The 21494-nt window shown below is 38.4% G+C and overlaps 1 protein-coding gene across 1 annotated transcript in view; it reads right to left on the minus strand.

Annotated features, from left to right (window-relative positions):
* The window catches only part of KCNIP1 (potassium voltage-gated channel interacting protein 1), a 692067-nt gene that overhangs the window by 535063 nt on the left and 135510 nt on the right, over positions 1 to 21494 (minus strand). The window lies entirely within an intron of this gene.

Below are 21494 nucleotides of genomic sequence, written 5' to 3' on the forward strand. Positions count from 1 at the left end.
ATATCTGTGGAGCTTTACCACTCAATATAAATCAGCTGCATGTCAGTTGTAATGTTTCTTTGTCTTTGATAAGAAGCAGAATTGTCTGCAATTGGTAGCAAACCGTATCATTTCACTTAATCTGTATCTACCTTATGGTGATAAATGGAAAGTCTCCCATCCTCCCAATTCTTGTTATATTTTCCTGATTACTGTATTATAATTAAGGGTGTATATATAAGCCAGAATCTAATATATTTTAACTCTTCAATAGGCAGTTCAGTGAGATGCTATTATCAGTTTTATGCTCCTACTGCAGGATATGTCAGGGGGAGAATTTTACATTTTGTTTGATTTATTCTAGAGTCAGAAAATGATCCTAACCAGTAAAACCAACACTGCCTTATGCAGAGTTGGAAACAATTTACGCTTACAGTATAAGCATAAATTGCATCCTGTAACCTATTTAGAATTAAGAGCCACGCATTTCTTTAGATTTAGATTAGAACACAAATTGTACACATTTCATGAGATTTACCTAAAGCGTATTCTACTTATCAGTGTCTGATATGCTTTAAGTGTATCAGTCGTTCTGGCCCCGTAAATCAATTTTTTTAAAAAAACATCATGCCCCCCCAACATTTTAAACAGCCTTAGGTCTTCCAGCCTAGGATGGTGCTAGCAAAATCAGGTGGAAAACAGTATGTCCCCCCCTGAATTTACTAGTACCAGCACTAGTCTTGGCCAGTCAGAGCTTTTGGCACTATAACAGGGAAAACTGCAGCGTGGGTTCCCTCTTCCATAATGTCAAACTAACCCTAGGCTGGTTAGCACAGGGCTCAAAACTAATGTGGCCTCCCCCTAGGTATAACGAATCCCATGGTGCAGTGGGCGTGGGATAATAGTATAAAAATAGTATTTAAAAAAACATTTTGTCCATGGTGCACTGCAGGTACATGTTTGATGCTCATAGTACAGGAGTAAATGCTGTACCTGAATTGATGCCCAGCGACTCTTGTGTGCTTGTGTGGGTGCTTCAGCAGACATGTAGCCTACCTGCATGCAACCATTGGAAACAGTAAGCATTTGGGGCTTTGTTCCCACCATCGACTCCAATATATACATGCTCCCATCCCTTTGTTGTGATCCCTAAGCCAAGGGTGGACCAACACCAAAAAATGGTACAATTCTACGAGGCTAACCTGGTAGGATCCTTCACTGGGTCCCCATGAGTGGCTTAAGTTGGTACTTCACACTGTAGGTATTACTTATATCGGGCCCCTTTCTACAATAGTTGGGCATACCTACACCCACTGGAGCCCCCTCATAAGGCTCATGAAGACTGCCACACATACCAGGCTCGCGGATTCCAAGTGTAGGTCTCAGACCAGCTACTCATGGCCCAAAATAATACCGACCTGACACGCATCCATTACGCCAGTCCCTGACTGCTTGGTCCCATGCAATAGGGGTATGCCCTAACTGTCCCTACTGCTGCAGCTCAAGATTTAACAAACCCAGGGGGATTTTCAGTGTGCTTTACTCATCACAGTGCCCCTGCCTATCAGCAACAGTATCTTGCTTAGACATCACCCTGCCTGGCTTCACTACAATTCTTGGGTCTTATCTCAATCTCAAAGTCCATGTAGTTAAGGTCAGAACTGCTCGTGGAAACTTGTCTTTCCAAAAAGGCAGCAACTACATTACAGTGCGCACCAACTGGACAAACAAAATCCCTGTTCCTACACCTTAATTAACAACATATTTGCTACTTCCAGTATTGACACACCTATCAGTTACACTGAGATATCTAATATAGGCATACAATAAAACAAATCTCTGTGCTTGCCATTTAGTGATATAAATAGATCACTTTGCTAGCACCTAGTGACCAATTATTTAACTACAATTGGAGTAAAGGACAGATCCTATTTTCAACCTATAGATCTAAACAAAATATAACTCCCATGATCAGATACAGACATGTAGGAGAACCCAACAAATAAAAAAAAAAATACTGAACTGTGCTACCTTCTTATGGAACTGGAAAACTCCCTCATATAAAAAAAAAGTCTCTGAACTAAAGAAAAATATTGCAGCCCTTACACAGCGCACTTTTGCACTTGAAAATACTTCTACTCAGCATAAAAATTTCCAAGTAGAAACAGAGAGAGACCTTGAGTACCTCAACAGAGAACTAGAAATCCTAAAAGATAAGAATGAGGAGCTAGAGAATCAGGAAAGGTGGAACAACCTTCGCATAAGGAATATTACAGAGACTATCGGACCAAAGGGCATAGACTTGTCTCTCTGTAACTCAAAAAATGCAATTGAAGGGCCCTTAGGTCTAAAACCATTCTGATTCCCACAGAACGGTATCTTGAAACTTCTCTCCTTTAAAGTCGAGGAACAGGTTATATCAGCAACAAGGAAATCCAATACTATCCTCTTTGAGGGTTCAAGGCTCCAAGTCTTTCAAGACCTGGTCTTAATCACCATAGTGAAAATGCAGGACCTAAAGGAGGTGACTCTTACTCTTCATGATCAAGGATACAAGTATAGGTCTCTTGTTTTATAGCCCTCTTTTCCTTTTCCTTCCTTTCAGAAGCTTCCTGCACTGATTGAATCTATATTCCCAATTCACCTAGAGATGGTTACGGTTATTGTTTTTTTCACTTTTCCACATTCATGGAGTGTTGGAGAGTTCATATGATTGGGCATGTGCGCCTCCTCCACTCCACCGGCATACGCATTCTGACTAGGTAATAATTGTTTAATCCCAGTACATCTATCAGTTTAAATTCTAGAAGTCACTAGCTTTCTAGATGTTGCTGTTATTTTTATTGTTTCAGTCTTTACTCATTAATTTGTGTTTCAGTGTGTGTTACATATGTTTTTGGTCTTTAATATTATTTTTTTTTCATATGCCCTTTGGTCATCATAAATCTTTACAAGTTGCTGCCAAATAGGGATTACTAGTTTAGTTTAGTATAGTTGTTTATACTGTCTGCCTTCCGGGCAGTTATAAATCTCAATCTGGAGTCTCTTTTCACTGGAGTCCAAAAGAGTAGCCAGTTCTGGATTCCCTAAGCTACATACCCTCCTCCTCCTACTTTTGGTACCTTATTTTTCCGTCTTATTTTTCCTTCCCACTCCTCCAGGACTCCCCCTTTTTACAATAGTTTATCTGATTAACCTTTCCCAATGCTTAATTATTTCTGTCTCTTTATTGGACTTTCCCAGTATTCTACTTCAGTTCAAATTCAACACTTAGTAGTATGCCCCTCAAATTTCTTTTGATAGGCACCAAACGGTCTAAATACACCTCAAAAATATATTCTACTTCATGCCTATGTTAATAAACTTCATTCTGATGTTATCTGTTTAAAGGAAACCCATCTTAGGGGAGAGACCCATCCCTCATTGTCTTTGAGAAGATTTCCAACTTCTACTCCAATCATAGCATCAAGTGCAATGGAAAGGTTATAAAGATTAATAACCCTGTCCCTCTTGTGATTTTTGACTCCAAACACAAGTTTTAAAGGTGTTTCCTCATACGTATTTGAAAGGTAGACTCTCACAACATAATACTAGAGTATATTTATGCCCCAAACACAGGACACTCCTCCTTTTACCACAAGCTTTATATGAGCCAAAAAGTCAATTATTTAATAGAGGGGAGATTTCAATAGTGCCTTATCTCATTCCCTAGAAAGATCAGCCCCGCTTCAACTGGAACCAACACTCTTGGTTCCAAAACTCTCAATAGATATATGGTCGAGGCAAGCTTGTTTGATAACTGAGAGTTCTCTACTCTACAGCTAGCAATTTCATCTTTTACTCACACCTACAAGACTTGAATTTTGTTCCTTTCCTGTGTTTTTCCCATCCCTTCACTCACATCAGCCTCTTTTCACTCTAATCCTTGGTCTGATCATTCAGCTATAGAGGTTCTTATTGACTTAAGAACCTCTATGACTGCTAGGCCTTTTTGGAGACTCAATGAAACCCTTCTGAAAATCCCTCAGTTTAAAGAACTAATTGCCTCTAAAATTTTACAATACTAAGTCAAAGTTAATTTCTCAACAATGCAAGAAGCACATAAAGAGGTAATTAGAGGTGGGATTATAGAACTGTTCTGGAGCAACTGAGTAAGCTTAAGTTTGAACTATGAAATCTAATGGTGGTAAAAACTGAAAGGAGTCTTCAGTGGTGAGAACATAAATGTTACAAAAAAGCAATAAACCAGATACTCTCCTGGCAAATAAGATGAAAGTCAAGAAGGCATCACAAACCATCAAAGTAACAAGAGACAACAGGGGGTCTCTGATCTATGACCCCAGAGGCATTAATAAAAAATTCAGATCTTTTATGAAAAATATGGGTCACAGACAGCATCTCCTGCACTAAACTCTAATTTTTTAAGAAATTCGGAATCACCGAGTTTATTGTGCTATTCCCCTCAAATCTCCCTCACAAATGAATCCACCTCTGCTTTATTCCCCACATCCAGACCCTCTCTCAGTCCTGCTATGAAAGAAAAAATACTTTGATGTAGTGCACATGTGTTTCATCTAATAACTACTGATATTAGATTGACATCTCTTTATACTTAAAAAAAACTTTATTATTCTTTATTAAAACTTGCTACATAGATAAAACAAATGTAAATTTGCATATATGTGAATAAATCAAATGTGAGATTAAAATAGCTGGATGCACTAAGTATTTTAGTTCCTATAATTCATTGAGGTATAACTTACTTGCTGAATCAGCGTTTGACGATTGTCTTATTTAAAAAGGTAGTTAATCTAGTTATTTTACTACTACTGGTACAGGCTTATGAGAGGGGTTGGGAGACCATATTTGGATTGGCATTCATTTGTATGTGGATAGTAGATTATATTATAATTGATTATCCACTATCACCTATTAATGCTTTAAATGTGGATTAATTATTCACATAAAGTTTTCATTATTCCCTATTGGTACTTTGAATATAGATTTTATTAGGATATATCATCCCTTGTTCAAGGTTCTAGCTTTTTTGCAGCTTGCAAAAAGCAGTTTACTCTGTGAAACACGTTTCAGCTGGCTGTACGGAGTTCCTGAAATATTAATATGAGGTACATCGAGAGAAAATGCTGACAGGCCGAGAGAACACTATGGGCTAGATTTACTAAGCTGCGGGTTTGAAAAAGTGGGGATGTTGCCCATAGCAACCAATCAGATTCTAGCTTTCATTTTGTAGAAAGTACTAAATAAATTAAAGCTAGAATCTGATTGGTTGCTATAGGCAACATCCCCACTTTTTCAAACCCGCAGCTTTGTAAATCTAGCCCTATGTGTTTTACAGCTCCAAACTGGCCACAGACAGAATGAAGCATGTATTAGGCAGCTATCAATTTGCATAAATGAATGTGAACACATTGCTTTCTGTAAACCCACCTATATAGTGAAAGTTCAATTGATACATTTGTAGACGCCATAAGTTTTATGAAAACAAAGGAGTAACAAATGTATCTACTAAAAGAAATGTGAGTGAACGCTAGAACCTTGAACAAGGAAAGATATCTCCCAATAAAATCTATATTCCAAGTACCAATAGTGGATAAGCCTAAAAAGCCTATACCAGTAGTAGTAATATAACTAGATTAACTAACTTTCAATATAACAATCTATAAATGCTGAGCCAGCAAGTAACTTATACCTCAACAAATTATAGAAACTAAAATATTTTGTGCATCCAGCAACTTTAATCTCACATTTGTTTTATTCACATATACATAAATTCAAATTTTTCACTGTTTTTCTCTACTTAATAAGCATAAATAAAGAATAATAAAGTTGTTTTTAAGTATAACGAGTCATCAATCTACTAGTTATCAGTAATTAGGTGGAACAGATATGCACAACATCGAACAGACTATTTTTCTTTCGTAGCTATCTAATTCAGTTTAGTAGTCGGCCCTACATTTAATAAGATAAGTATTATTTCAGGAATTTAAATATAGGATAAAGTGACTCCTATCTAATTAATATTTTCTAAAAAAAATTGGTGTGACATAAAAACCCCTTTTCTCCTCTCAGTCCTGTCAACTCCACCTTAAAAACATTGCAGAATATGCCCGTTTCTTATCCAACATGCTACCAGAACTCTTATCCATACTCTCATCATCTCCCATCTTGACCATGCAGCCTTCTGCTACCTGGCATTCCCAACACCCATATATCCCCACTTCAATCCATGCTAAATGATGCTGCAAGATTGATCTTCTTCTCTCAAATCTCTACATTGGCTCACTCTGTCCTCTAGAATGCAATTCAAAATACTCATCCTTACCTACAAAGCCATCAACAACAATACCACTTCATACATCTCACATCTCATATCAAAATACTCACACTCCTTTCTTCTTAGATCTAACTCTGACCTGCGCCTTGTCTCATCTCTGGTAACCCCAACTCATCCCCATCTACAACACTTCTCCCGTGCTGCTTGCCCCTTACGAAATTCCCTATCATGCCAAATCAGGCTTTCCCACAGCTTTCATATCTTTAGGCGGTCTCTGAAAACCTATCTCTTTTTTTAAAGCTTACCTTATCCTCGATAATACTAGTCACACTCTTACAACTATCCCAATCTCCATTCTGAGCCACACTGGCTCCTCTTGTTTCAGCTGTGACTTATTCCACTTAGAATGTAAGCTCTCTAATGAGCAGGGTCCTCCATATTCTTCTTTTCTTGTCTGTATTTATTTTGTCTACCTTTTATGTCTCTGTTTTATGTATGTACTGTTTTCTCTAGCGTACGCGCTGCGGAGCACTGTGGCGCCTTACAAATCTACGGTAATAATAATAGTATTAATAATATGTCTTGTTTTCCCTACTGTATGGTGCTGCAGAGAACTGTGGTGCCTTACAAATCTACGATAATATAGTATGTGTTGAAAGTCCCACAATCGTAATACACACACAGGGGTAAATGTATGAACATGCAGGTTCTTCAACACCCGCGTGTTCAGCGATTAAATTTCAAGCGGTGCTGCATCGTAAAGGGAAACTTCCCTTTACAATGCAGCGCCGCTTAAAATTTAATCGCCGAACACGCTGAACAGGCGGGTGTTGAAGAACCTGCATGTTCGTACATTTACCCCACAATGTTCATTCCATTATTGGTAATGAGGAATCCTGAGGAGAGTCTTAGGGGGGTTAAGCCATTTTGTTACAACATTCCTAAGTTTTTCCACACATATGATATTCTTAGTGAAGCCAGAGAAACAAAGAGTAGCTTTCCTGTTAATGACCTAGTATTGTGTGGTTGCATTACTATGCTGAAAAGATGAGGAGGGTGATGATAATGATGTTACAGACACTGCTGCTGCTGAAGGCAATGCACCTACCCAATGTGCTTTCACGGTCATGTAATCTTTTGTTTGACTAATACCGCTTGCCCACATAAAAGTAGATAAGTGGATTGTCAGTACAATGGCATTTTCTAGTGACTGAATGACTTTGTGTTTAATCTTCTAGCACAGCTGAGGTATTGCTGTTCAGGAGAAATAGAATAGAGATGGAATTTGGTAGCATGGACACATGATCTCAGCTAATCTATTAAAACCTGATGGATTTATGAAGGAAATTGCTAGCATAGCTGTCATGAATTTAGTGGTCCGCTGACTGTGATATCTGGCTCCTCCTGTAAACAATTGTTTCATAAACAGCTGTTGTTTAAAACTATGCTTACTCTTGGTCCCCTTCTGTATAGAAGTTTCACCCCTAGCATGCAAGGATTCTTCTTGGGAATCAGGGATTGCATTACGGCAGTCAGGTCACATTTACAAATTGGATGCTGGACTACATACTAATAATAAGGAGTTTAATGATGAAGGTATTCACTGTGAGGATTGCATAAGGTATCTATCCATTTTGCTGGTAGCTGATGCTTGACTTCTTGTTACTAAACATGATTTCCCTGCTTTTGATAGACCACTCGAATAACTTGCTGCAAATGAAGTAACAAGGAGGAGGTGACTAGATGGTCAACGTGCCTACCTCTACATCACCAAGGCTGCAGGTGTTTTGACAAATATTGTCTGGGTTGGGGTAAAAATATTCCTAAGGATGAATGAACCCACATTCCAGGAGCTGCTCCAACTTGTCACCCCCCTCATCCAGAATGTGGATTTAAGGAGACCTATGTCTTCAGAGTAGAGACTGGTTGCTACCTTGATAATTTTGGCCACAAGACGGAGACTGGCTGGTCTCAAATACAGCACAGCAATTTCACCACAAGCTCTGGGTTTGATAATACCCAAGACCTGTGATGCTATAGTTCAAGTTCTGTGTGGATAGTATATGAAGGTTGGTAAAACAAATACTCTGTTTTTTTTAAATATATATTTTTTTATTAAAATTAAAACTAAATATTACATAAACATTTAAACCATATAAAAACAGTGTAATAAAAAAAACAGGGGTCATAGCTTTTCATAATGCAAAATTTACTGTTTTCCAATGGGGATGGACTACCTGTATACTGTAGCATACTTGTGCTACCCATAGGTGTAGAAGTTCTGTAGGCTGATGGTGTAACACATTGTCCTCCACAATGGGATGCTGCATGTGGATTGGTAGTGCCCGATATGTATATGATTGGGCCGGCCTGAAATGTCCTTACTCGTGTGTGTGGGAAAATTGTGTTAATGTCTGGTAAGAGATCCCCCCTTGTGACTGTTTGGGTAGATCTGTGATGTCCTGTCTGTCTAATGTCAGCTGCCTGGCATGAGTTGTAGTGCCATGTTGCTCTAGCACATCACAAAATCTGGCTTCAGATAAGAAAGCAGGCTGTGTAATGAAAACAGAATGTAAACTAGTTAATATAATATTGCATGCATGTACCGATTTAACATTTCAACCATCTTTCTCTTTCAGTTTCCTGCAACGGAAGAGCAATGGCAAGTTACTGCTGAAGATTTTGAAAGTCTTTGGAATTTCCCAAACTGTGGCGGAGTCATTGATGGCAAACATTTTAGAATTATGCCACCCTCAAAAAATGGATCCTATTACTACAAATATAAAGGATTCTTCAGCATGAATCTGATGGCCATAGTGTAAGCCAATTATGAATTCCTATTTGTGGTCATTGGAAAAAACGGGAAGGTGTCAGATGGCGAGGCATTGGAGCAGCCTCCTTTCCATGCCAAACTTAAAAGCAATTAACTTAATTTGCCAACACAAAGTGACACAAAATATGAACTAAATTTTGTATTTGTAGCTGATTAAGCGTTTGTGCTACACACCAATGTATTAAAACCTTATCACAATAAACACTCTAGAAGAAAGGGAAGTTGTAGGGTTGACACCACTGGACTCATCCCAATTGAGAAATTGCAGTCACATGGCAAAATTAAATAGGGAGGCCTATTTACCATATTTTAATGATGAGGCTGCTGTGTCCTGGCAGTAGCATTGTATGTTTGTAAACTGTATTGTGAGGTACATGTAAGTAAATAAATATTTTACGCCTTTACAATGTTGTATGTTTCACTTACTGTTCCACTTGCAGGTATGTCATCTGTTTGTAGAAGTTCAGGTGAGAAACTACTCTCCGTCTCAAAAAAAAAACAAGCAACATCATATTTAACATACATACCCTAAACGAAACTACAGAAAGTCTTGTGCTATAAAGTAGGTACCAAGGGAAATGGAAGATGATGGTGAGAGTGCTGGACCAGCACAAACAACGACTGTCAAAAGTGAAGATACTGAAAAGTTAATCACAGAAAAGAAGTAATGTTGCAGAAACTCATAAATCAGATCAGAGATAAAAAAAGGTTAAAATTCTAAATCCAAAAATGGTGGTCCAGCTTAAAAAATAAAGACCAAAGAAGGCTTTTGAGAAAACGATAGAACTTTGAAAATAGTGAGCATTAAAAGTGGTTATTAAAAATGTTTAAATCTAGTTAGTAAATGGTGTTAGTAATCAACGGCTCCAATGACCATTAGTATGATTAATAGAAAAAAAATATTTTTTTTAAACTTTTTATTAGAGACATCTTTTTTCCAATAAAAAAGAGGGCGATTAATACAATTTAAACATCTATTTACAGAAATAAGAATGCATGAGGAAGTGTGCTTCTTAGGTACTCAAAACGTGAAAATAGAAGATGCTGTAAGGACTATAAAACAAGAAATCACAGAGCTATCTCTGAACTGGAGAAATAAAAGTGGAGCATAAAAAGGTAATTAAAAACCATTAAAAAGTTTAAGAAAACATAAGGTGCACCCTGTTCTGTTATAGTAAAAAAAAATGACATCTATATTTAAGTAGCTATGGACTAGAACAGCAGCATGCCTGGCCAAATCCAATAGGGACAACAGCATAAAGTGATTTCAATTACCTGGAATTGTTTCCAATATATATAAAAGTAATGTTAGAATGCAGTAGCCAGGTTAAGTGTTAAATATATTAGTGAATTAAGAAGTTTTGCTATTTCTTTTTTTTCTACACCCATTTCACTGGATATTGTTTAAAAATAAATGCTATCGATAACAACATTGTGGTTTATTTGGTGTACTTTCAAGAAAGAAACTTTAAGTAAGGCAAAACCAATTAACATTTTCAATACACATCTATGGTCTTTGGGAGACACACAGGATATGCAATACACATCTATAGAAATTGCTTCCTACTCAGCCATTACTTTAAGAAAGTTCTGTATACATAGGCCATAACATGTACAATTAATACACATAAATATATAAATATTATGTCACTGTATTTTAAAAATAATTACATATAATAATACCAAATAAAGTAGATGGACACATTAGGAAATAAATTATACTTTAATCAGAATATAATAATGTTTCACATGAGGTAAGAATACATGTTGTATATGCTTGCATACAGGAACACATAAATGTCATATGGAGCGTATAAAACAGGTTTACTATTGCTTCTTCATTAAAAGCGCATTATTCACATTTGACTGACGTTTTGACACTACACCATGTGAGAGAGGTGGAGACAACATCATAAATTTAAGTATACACTCCCAGAAAGGAGTCGCTGTTTGAGGAATTATCGGCAGTTGGTTGAGCAATTGGTCATTTCCTACACTCTGCAGGATTGGAAGGTGGTTGGAATGAGATTTATAGTTTTGCTGAACAAACAATAAAATGACAATAGTACTTTGGAACATTTGTCATTCATCGTTTAACTATACACACTAATAGCACCAATGGTCATTTATCACTAAATTAAGCAATAATCAGCTGAAAAATCGTAGTGTGTACCCAGCCTTAGCCTAAAAAATGTACTTTTCCATGTCTGGTTTCTAAAGGACAGATAAACTATGATTAAACAATAGACCCTGACCTCTTCAGTACCATTGAAAGACGTGGTTAATTAATAATGCTTAAGTCTAACTTCAAAACTGACTGAGCTAAGAGTTTAGCTGAAACAATACAGCATTTTGGTCACATCTGAACAATGTGGCAACTGTCTTTTCATTTCCAATAAACAGAGTATTACAAGTAATAGAAAGGGTAAAATGTACAGTATAACATGGAATAATATATAACATAATACACAACTGGAGTATAAACTTAAATTGGGCTAAGGACTAAAAAGTACATGCTGCTGGGAGAAACGAATGATGAATTAAATGTCCACAGTCAGAGAGATGATTATAACAAGTTCTGTTCTATAGACATGTAAGGGAACAAAAGTCTAACATCAATTTCTACCAGCTTCCCTTCAATCTGTGTTACATTTCCTCTTTCTATGGCTAGTGTGTGGTCTTTCACCTGTTGTCAGGAAAAATTGTCTTTTTTCACTTAAAGATCTTAAACAACATTCTGTTTTTCAGTACAGAAATACAATAGCACTGTTAGGAACCCCTCCAGTCAGCACGACAAAACCCGGAATCTGCTCCAAAGTCTGGTGTTCGCTGGAGCCCCTAGTGGTGGGGACAGACTTGGATGCAGACGAACGGAGGGTCGTGAAATGTGCACTGACTGGGGAGAACCCAGGGGTAGCGTGAGGTAGTACACAGCAGCGTGAGATCCAAGCAAAGGTCAAGGGCCGGCAGCAGACAGCTATACCAGATAACGAGCTGAGGTCAGAGGTCACAGGCAATACAACAAGGTCCAGAAACAAGCCAGGGGTCATACACGGGAAATCCAAACTAGAATACAGCACAGGAGCAGGGAAACAAGGAACAGGATCCTAGCTACACAGGAAGCTAAAACTGGCAATGAGGCTCTGTCCTCACTGCCTTAAATAGTGAGAGGAGCCAATAGGAGAGAGTGCCAGTGAAACCCCTCCCTACTGCACCAAAATAATACTCACTATTGCAGGCAACATGATATCATTACCATGGTCAGATCTGCCACAACATGGTACAAAAACTATTGTTCCTGGGCAACTTCCCCCACACAGGTGATCATCTGACACAGTGTCATCTTCTTCTGCGCGCACGCGCCCGGCTGCAAGACCGCTGGCCGGGCGCTGCGGCAGTAACATTAGAGCGTCTCGGTTGTTTCCCAGGCAACCCAAGGCCATCTTAACAACATTATGGGCCCCCGGCAAAGCAGTGCACCGGGGCCCCCACATATATAGATATATATATAGATATAGATGTATAGAGATACAGATATAGATATAGATATATAGAGATAGAGATAGATAGATGTACTTGCTCAGTATCCCTTGAAGGTTTTTTTTGCAGGTTTTTTCTTTTGCAGGGTTATTCATTCTAATTCAGAGCCCTGCATATGGGGCCCCCTTGCCCGTGGGGCCCCCGGGCACCTGCCCATCGTGCCCAATGGAAAAGATGGCCCTGAGGGAACCGGGATGTAGGAGGCGGAAGTAACGTCCCGGTCGTCATGGAGACGGCCAGGACGTCTGAAGAAACCGGAAGTGACACATTGTTCTATACTGTCTATATCAACATTCGTCTCCCCATTCATACTTGAAAAAAGTAGGGCTTCAAGGTTTTAGGAGAACAAGCCCAATGACATACTGTCAACAAGACTGTCAAACAGATATGGTTTATTCTACCCTGTTCTAGAGGTATATGAATAATCATGTATAGGCTTCCCTTAAATGCTTCCCACAATTTTCAGAAGTGTGGTAGATCCCTCTCCTCCAGATTAGTGTCATGCAATAAGAAAGGGGATGATCCCACAGTAGAGACAGTTGAATCATAAGCAGTCACTATGTTCTTAGCTGTAATGTACCCACAAATGTCTATATATATATGCAAATTACTCCAATTGTATTCTCTTGGTATTTTGTGGGGTTCACCAATTCAGCTTTCACCAGCGTAATTAGACTGCCTTAAAAAGTCTGAAATAAAGTCTCCATGTGTTTTACCTTCACAGTAATCCCATACATATGCTAATCTGGCTCTGCTTTTCGCACTGCAGTACATGCTACATGCTGCACCACAGAACGCCTTGGTTTTGCACAGTTGGGCCAGGATGGTTTTCACAGGACACATTAAGGTGCATACCTACCCACTGCTCTTGGGATATGCCTCCACAACCTAGAGGTGCGTCATATATATGGAGTGCTAGAAAAATCTAGAGGAGCGCACTATGCAATAGTGTATATGCTACACCAAAGACCAATCACCTACCAAATTAGTACCAATCCTTATAATAAAATAAAGTTTTTCCCATTCTGGAATATAGTCCTCTTGATCATTAACTCCATTTCCGAACAACAACTGTCTAAGGACCCCTGGACTTTCCTTCTCTGTTGTCCTCTACCTGATAAGAGTGCCTTGTCCAATAAGATGATGGGCCCCTTTGTACATTAGCTGCCTATGCACAACTGCCCTGCTCCAAGTTCCAGTAGCGGCAGACTACCAGCTATCTAGATTCTGAGCTGCCTCTCTATTCCCATGCCTGTTCATCCCTTTTACCCCTCTTCCACTTCCTCCCATCTGCCCGCCTTCCCACCCATCTCAACCCTTCTCTCTCTTGATCTTCTCTCCCCCTCTCTTTCTCTCTTAAAATAGCAAACGTTGAAGGAAAGGTTTAGTGTGTTCATATATAATTGTTCAATGTACTTATTTTTTCCTGTTTCCTCGTAAAATAAAGTTTAAAAAATAAATGAATAATAAATAAATAAATAAATAAATAAAGTTTTCCATTATTTTCCTAAAATACGGCTTGGTTTAGCATAATTTATGGCTTGAATGATAGTGACATGATATGGGTACTGCTTTTATTACAACAAGGAATATCCACAAGATGCACCCTCTTCACCCCTATATCTTTAATAATCTTGTTCCGCAAAAGGCTATCTTGTTTTAGAATTGCTCCTCAAAATGAGTCTACTCCATACTTTGCAAGGAATACCCTTACTGCATCATCTTAAATTGTAATTGGATTTATGCCTGGGACCTCAATAAAGCAGTCTTCTGTTGCTCTGAATGCTTTTCGGGTTCATTTTGGTTACCATACTAATGCAAAGTGTGAGAATGGAAACAGTACTGATTCCTAATATGTATGTTACCCTACTGTCATCAGCCATTGGTATTTTTTTGCTAGTTACAGGACTGTTTTAACAAAGGGTAAATTGGAACATTTGCCTTGTGCCCACCATTTCAGAGTGCTCACCATCAGACATCATAGTATGCTCAAAATAACTTCTGCTGCAGTCCCCATGTATTCTAGGTAGACACTTGTTGTAGGAAACAGGTGTCTACCTAGAATACATTATTATCTCATTATCACTTAACCAATCAGGAGTCCTGGGTCAAATGAAAAAAAAACCTAGCCCTTACTTAATAGACTTAATCCTGACCCATGGGTAAGCAGACAAGGCTAAGGAACTTTGCCTTGGTGGCTTGCCAAATTAATTATCCAATTTCTTGAGGGGGGTGGTTATATATATATATATATATATATATATATATATATTCTATATATACTACTATGCTAGTGAAGGAGACATTTCTGGGATAAGAAACAACTGCCTTCATTAAATTATTGCAGCAGAGTAGGGACTCACAATTATCTACTTTTTATCACCCTATATTTTAAATAAACCAGGATGTCAAATTGTTAAGAGATAACCCAAGATAACACCCACTCAGTCATTTTAATGAAAGACGCAGATAAATTATTTATAGTAGGTTTGAGTGTTAAAAATTATGGGGATAGATGGACAATTTGAAGGCTTTTCAAGTGCAGTGAAACAAGTACCAAAAGCTCAGAGTGCTTCGAACCTTTCCATTACATAAAGAAACCAGGCAAGGATGCCAACTGTCCTCCCTATGTTTTGCTTAGCTATTAAACCCTCTCAGTATATCTCAATATATCAAGCAAGATATAACAAAATAGAGGGCAATAGTAGTCAGGTTTAAGTAACAGTTGCCCTCTTTGCAGATAATTTGTTACTTCTTTTTTTTAATAGATTAGACCTTTATATAAAGACAGTGGGCTTCATGTAGAGTTGGACGTAAGTACAACTAGTAAGCGCAGAAAGCACTTTTCAATCTGCGCATATGCAGTACACAAAGATACATCTAAGCTTAGTCTCAAACTGTCATGTATCTCCCCTTGAGCCTCTCCATACTTATAGAGGCTGACCGGGTAGGTAGTGGGTGAGCCTAGCACAGTGTGCTCAAGGGGAAGTAGCCACAGATATGCCAATAGGAGACATATTTGTTATGGCTGCCTCCCCACATTGCAAGAAGTGATGATGATGATGACCTTCAGCACAGACTTTGTTAAAAAAAATAATGAGGTAAATAAATTCAAATTTCCCGCCCCCAAACAGCTTAAACAGCATTAGTGTTGCCACCCTAGGCTACTACTAGCAAAATTGGAGAGACAAACCCCCCCTCTGAATTTACTAGTACCAATAGTAGGCTTTGCCAGCCAGGGCTGGTGGCTCTACAGCAGGGAACATCACAAACACGGAGTCCCACTGGCATAATGCCAAACCCACCCTGGGCTGATCAGCATGTGGCTGGAGTCTCTAGGAGGAATAAAAAATGTGGCAACCAGGTATAACCAGCTCCATGCTGAGAAGTATTAGGGCTCTTCCCACATCTTCCCACATCCCTGATTCAGTGGGTGTGGGGTAATATTATAAAAAAAGTATTTTTGAAAAACATTTGTCCATAGTGCTCTCTAGGTCCCAGGCTGCCATTAAGTGTTTGGACATGCTGGTACTAGAAGCGCCAGCATACCCATTGCTACCAGGGCATGCTGGCACTTGTTGAACCATGGAGAATGTAAATAATATATACACAGGATTGAAAAGAAATTTATTTGAAAAAAAAAACCACTCCTGCACATCCCTTAGTAGTTTCCGCATCTTTTAAGTGTAAAAAAAGCTTGATGCATAGACCCCTCAGTGTTTTGAGATTCGAGTTTGTAAGTTTTGGCTACATATTCAGTTAATGAAATTATTTTTAAAAACAGTACAGATATATACTTAAACAGATCTTTTTATGGTTCATACAGTTTATACTATAACACAGCATTTGGTCTTCACAGCATTAGAGTATGGTCTAAACAATCACTTTAATTTCACAGCTCACTGCAGACTTAATAGATATCATCACTTTTACAAAGTTAATTTCCTATTAAATAACATGTATTCACAATGTATTATCCTAAACCATATTATAAATGCTGAAAACTGAACATTTTAAAAGGATTCCCACTTCAAATGATGTAATTGTCCTCAAAAAGTTCATAAAGAAAGTGAATAAATCGTATATGATGTCATATAGTATTCCACTTATATTCATTTGCGATCGATGTTTCTCCGTTGTCAGTTCAATATAGAAGAGAAAATCTCTCATGTGTAAAATCTTACAGACTTTTATTGAACACTAGACAACAGTCTCAAACTGACATAAAACATATAAAATTACATAAAAAAACAGGATCACTAGCGGGATCTGTAGTGTATCGAGCTGGCGGTCCAGGATTGGACATTTAACATCCATTACACGCCCGTTTTTTTCTGAGTGGGGGTAAGAGTGCACCCTTACTAATCGATCCTGGTTTTTTATGTAATTTTATATGTTTTATGTCAGTTTGAGACTTGTTTAGTGTTCAATAAAAGTATGTAAGATTTTACACATGAGAGATTTTCTCTTCTATATTGGACTGACAACGGAGAAACATTGATCGCAGATGAATATAAGTGGAGTACTATATTACATCATATACGATTTATTCACTTTCTTTATGTACTTTTTGAGGACAATTACATCATTTGAAGTGGGAATCCTTTTAAACTGTGTTTTGTGGACTTTTATGTGCATGGCCTTGCAATTGTAACACCAATCAGACAATATTTCACCGATTTTTCTGGACATTGTTGTGATTTGAATAATACCTTCAATCATTAGTGCCACCTCTATTTACTAATATTGTATGTGTAAATTTGTGGTCATACGTTGATGGAATGTATGTAAGTGAATAGTGGCCGCTTTTTTGATTGGTCAGCGCAGACATACCAGTATTGTATATATTTTGAATAACTATGCTCTGTTATTAAAAAAATACAAGCACAGAGCCTAGGGCAATTCCTGGTAGGGGCGGATATCTCTTTTTTTAGGGGGTGGGGAAGTGGTAAGTCCCCGCACCCTTTTTAACTTCTATCAATGGGCCGCACACTACGTGCAGGTCCATGTCGGCAGAGACAGGAAGCCAGAGTATATAAAACACAATCAAAGCAGCCGGGCAGGATTCTCTGTCTGCTGACACGGACTGACATAGAGTGTGCGGTCGCAGGTGACACAATAATACCACCCAGGTTGTTTCTACTAGTTTTTTCAAATAATTCTCAAAACGTTTTCTATTTATTCAACTAGATGATGTATTAGCCTATTGTAAAACACTATTCCTAATTAAAAGGAAGAAAAGGCTTGTGATATTACTGCAGTGACATCTCAGGAATTCTTAGCCAAATGAGGATGCTGAACATTGTGTTCAATTTATATGCTATGTGCTGCAATTGCAATTCCAGGCCCCAGATTAAACAGTTCCTGGAGCTCATTTTAAAACCCCCTCTACTAGCGGTGTCCATGCTCTCAGAAAATTCTAGACTCTATTTTTTTACTTCCATTTTAAAATCTAGAGCAGAGTTTATAGGCAACCTCTCCACAAATAATCCTTATTATTTATTAAATCAAATTTGATTATTTTGACTATATTGATTTTAAGAATTTTAACATCAACCTACTGAGATATTTATTTTTTCTTAACATCAACCTACTGAGATATTTATTTAAGTGAAAAATAGATGTTTATAAGACAGGCAATTTTAAGGTGCAGTTGGTAGAACGTATATTAAAATTATCTGAAGCACTCTTAGGGCTAGATTTACTAAGCTGCGGGTTTGAAAAAGTGGGGATGTTGCCTATAGCAACCAATCAGATTCTAGCTTTCATTTATTCAGTACCTTCTACAAAATGACAGCTAAAATCTGATTGGTTGCTATAGGCAACATCCCCACTTTTTCAAACACGCAGCTTAGTAAATCTAGCCCTTATTGTGCTTTTTATTAAAAAGAGAAATAGGCTTTTTTTCTATCACATACAGAATTTGAATATTTCAAACCTATATCTACTGCAACTTTAATTCAATGAAAAAGAAGCCTGCTGTATTTGAGTGAAAAAATGGTCTTCATAAAACAGGCATTTATTATGGGCAGTTAGTAAAAACTGTATTCTGATAATATAAGCCAAACCTACAGGAAGATTTATTTGAGAAAAAGTATTTTGAAGGTCTAGATTAACTTATTTTAAAATCTATAGATTAATTGTGGTGCAATGTCTCCTCTAATTTTGGACATTTTTTTTGCAGGAGATTTTACGAAGGTGCCCTCCCAAGCCAATTTTTACTGGAACGTCTCCGTTCCTCTTACAGCCAAGGGGGAAGGGGGGACTGGGGAGTTTAGGGGGTTGGTAAGCAGGGAAACCAATCACATGCATCAGTCAAGAGATTAGGGCTTGGGGCTTCACTTTAGTATTCTATGGTTTAGCTGTGTGTCTACTTGCAATTGAGCCATATCTTTTGCAGGAGCCATATATTTTGCAACTGCTAGAGTGCTAGAGCGCAGGTGTAAATACTCAAGGATGATGACAGTCGCCAACACTGGCTAGCCTCTCCTGATTGACTGATTGTGATTCACCTCTGCAGCTGATAGATGCTTTCTGCATTGATCACGTATACTATACATGTTATAGGAATTTGTGTACAAATATATATATATTTATTTTTTTTACTACATTCATTCGTTTGCAAGAAGGAATATTATATCTGCTGTATTATATCAAGCCAAATAACAAATGTGTTTTTCGCTATTAAAACAAATATTAACAAAGTTATCTTGTGTTTATGACCTGTTTGTATGTATGTGTATCTGTGTGCATGTATGTCTAATGTGAACTTGGTGCATATGCTACAGGTTCTGAGCTGGATGCTTTGGATTCAGCATATTGGCATAAATACACATTTTTTTAAAGGCATTTTTTTTGAGTGAAAATTACACACAAGATGCATCCTCAACTCAGCATCATACCCTTTGTCTTTAAAGCTGCACTACAACCAAGGTAAAAAAAAATGTCACCCTACCACTAGTCTGGAGCCACTGGCACTGCTACATGCATTTTTCCCACAACTCTGTCGATTCTGTAATACACTTTAAAATGGCAGAGGGTTGTGTGAAAGGACAAACTACAAGGATTTACCCTAGCAGAAGTAGTGAAGACAGCTGTTTAAGGCTCTCCAGTGACTAAAATTATTGGGTCAATATAAAGTGTTGGGTTCATACAAACTGTGACTACAGCATTGAAATACTTTAATGCTGCCTAATGGGGAGATCAATCAAACAAACCAAGGGCTCCCCAAGTAAAACAGAACAGTAGAAAATCACAACTATTTACCCTATCATTTCTTAAAATGTAAAATATATACTATACATTAAGTATCGCTACATTCAGCAAGACTAAATCATTAAATTGTAGTTAAATTAATGAGCTCGCACTAAAATTCCCAAAAAGAATATTCTTGGAAGTTGGGATTATTCTTGATGCTTATATTGATTCCATTCTGCTACTAAAAAGCCTATCTTTATGTTATTCATGAAGAAAATGGCTCATCGCAAACCTAAACATTGACTTGGTAATGAAGGGTGAGATGAGAGCAGGGTGCCAATCCCTGGCTAAAGACTCTATTACCTCCACTACCGGCCATGTTGTGCCAGAAGTGACAGTCAGCTGTAGGTCCATTTTCATACCAAGCCAGACTTCCCTGAGTCATTCTCTGCAAAGTGCCTGCTGCAAACCGAGAACTTGGGAGAAGGCTCAGGAGCCAGCATCTGATTAAACTTTACTGCCGGATTGAGTACCTGATTATCTAGAACCAGCCCCACTGAGGCCAAACCATGGTGGAAACCAGGTCAGGTTTAGAAGGGTGAACTGTCCTATGTGTATTATACTCTGGGACAGTCTGACTAGGGGTTATGCTCCTGTTGGACTGGTCAAGGATTGGCTTTCCAGCATCTATAGACCTCGCTACATTTTTTACCTGACAAAAGCAGGAGGACATCTTACTTAGTCCATGCCCAGCTAGCACAGAAGGGAACAGTGTGACTCTGTGGGTGAGACAGTGCTCCAGATGATCAGGAACATCAATCCAGATAATTTGGTAATGATAGCCCCTTTAGGATAGAGTTGTCTAGTAAGCTTCTTCTGTGGTGAGCCCCCTGGCTGTTCGGTAAATGCATGTAGTGTTGGGGCTTCTGTAAATACATTTAGTTCGATATAAAATGAAGGACACTTGTATTTTGCCAAATGCATGAGTAATTTCAAACCCATAATGTTAGCTTGAAGGGAATAAATAGAAAAAGCCGAAAAAAGCTAACTAAGTGGCCGCTATAGCTGCACTGTCCTATACAGCAGCCGCGGCGCTGTCAAAGAAGCATCCGCAACGGTGCTGTAGTGTATACAGCACCGCCGCGGACGCTTCTTAGACAGCGCCGCGGCTGCTGTATAGGACAGCGCTGAAGAAACGGAGCTGCAGCTCTCACGGGGGTGTTTTTTTTTGGGGGGGGGGGGTCGGGGGGGGAAACCCCCCCCGACAATCCTCCGTTCGCCCCTGCTAGCGTACCTTCACATTAGTCCCATCAGAAAAAGGACAAAACGTCTCTGGGGTTGAAACACCTAGTTCCTGTAGAAAAAACTATTTCTGAATGCTATGTTTAAGTTTGATAATTGTCACAAGTTGAAGTTTGAAAGGCTAGCTTGACTAAAGCTGTGAGCTAAGGTCAGCCATATAAATCCACTTACACTGACTACACACATGCTGCATGGCTGCAGTACAAGTCATTGACATACTGTACATACTCTGTGACAGCAGTCTTTACTACGCAGACATGCAGCAGGCGTTTCAGCTAATTTCAGTTTATCCATTCAGCCTGTGTATCTCAGAAATGTTCCAATTAATTAACATGGTTGACTTGGCAA

This window comes from Mixophyes fleayi, chromosome 4, assembly GCF_038048845.1.
Source record: "Mixophyes fleayi isolate aMixFle1 chromosome 4, aMixFle1.hap1, whole genome shotgun sequence".
Classification (NCBI taxonomy): Eukaryota; Metazoa; Chordata; class Amphibia; order Anura; family Limnodynastidae; genus Mixophyes; species Mixophyes fleayi.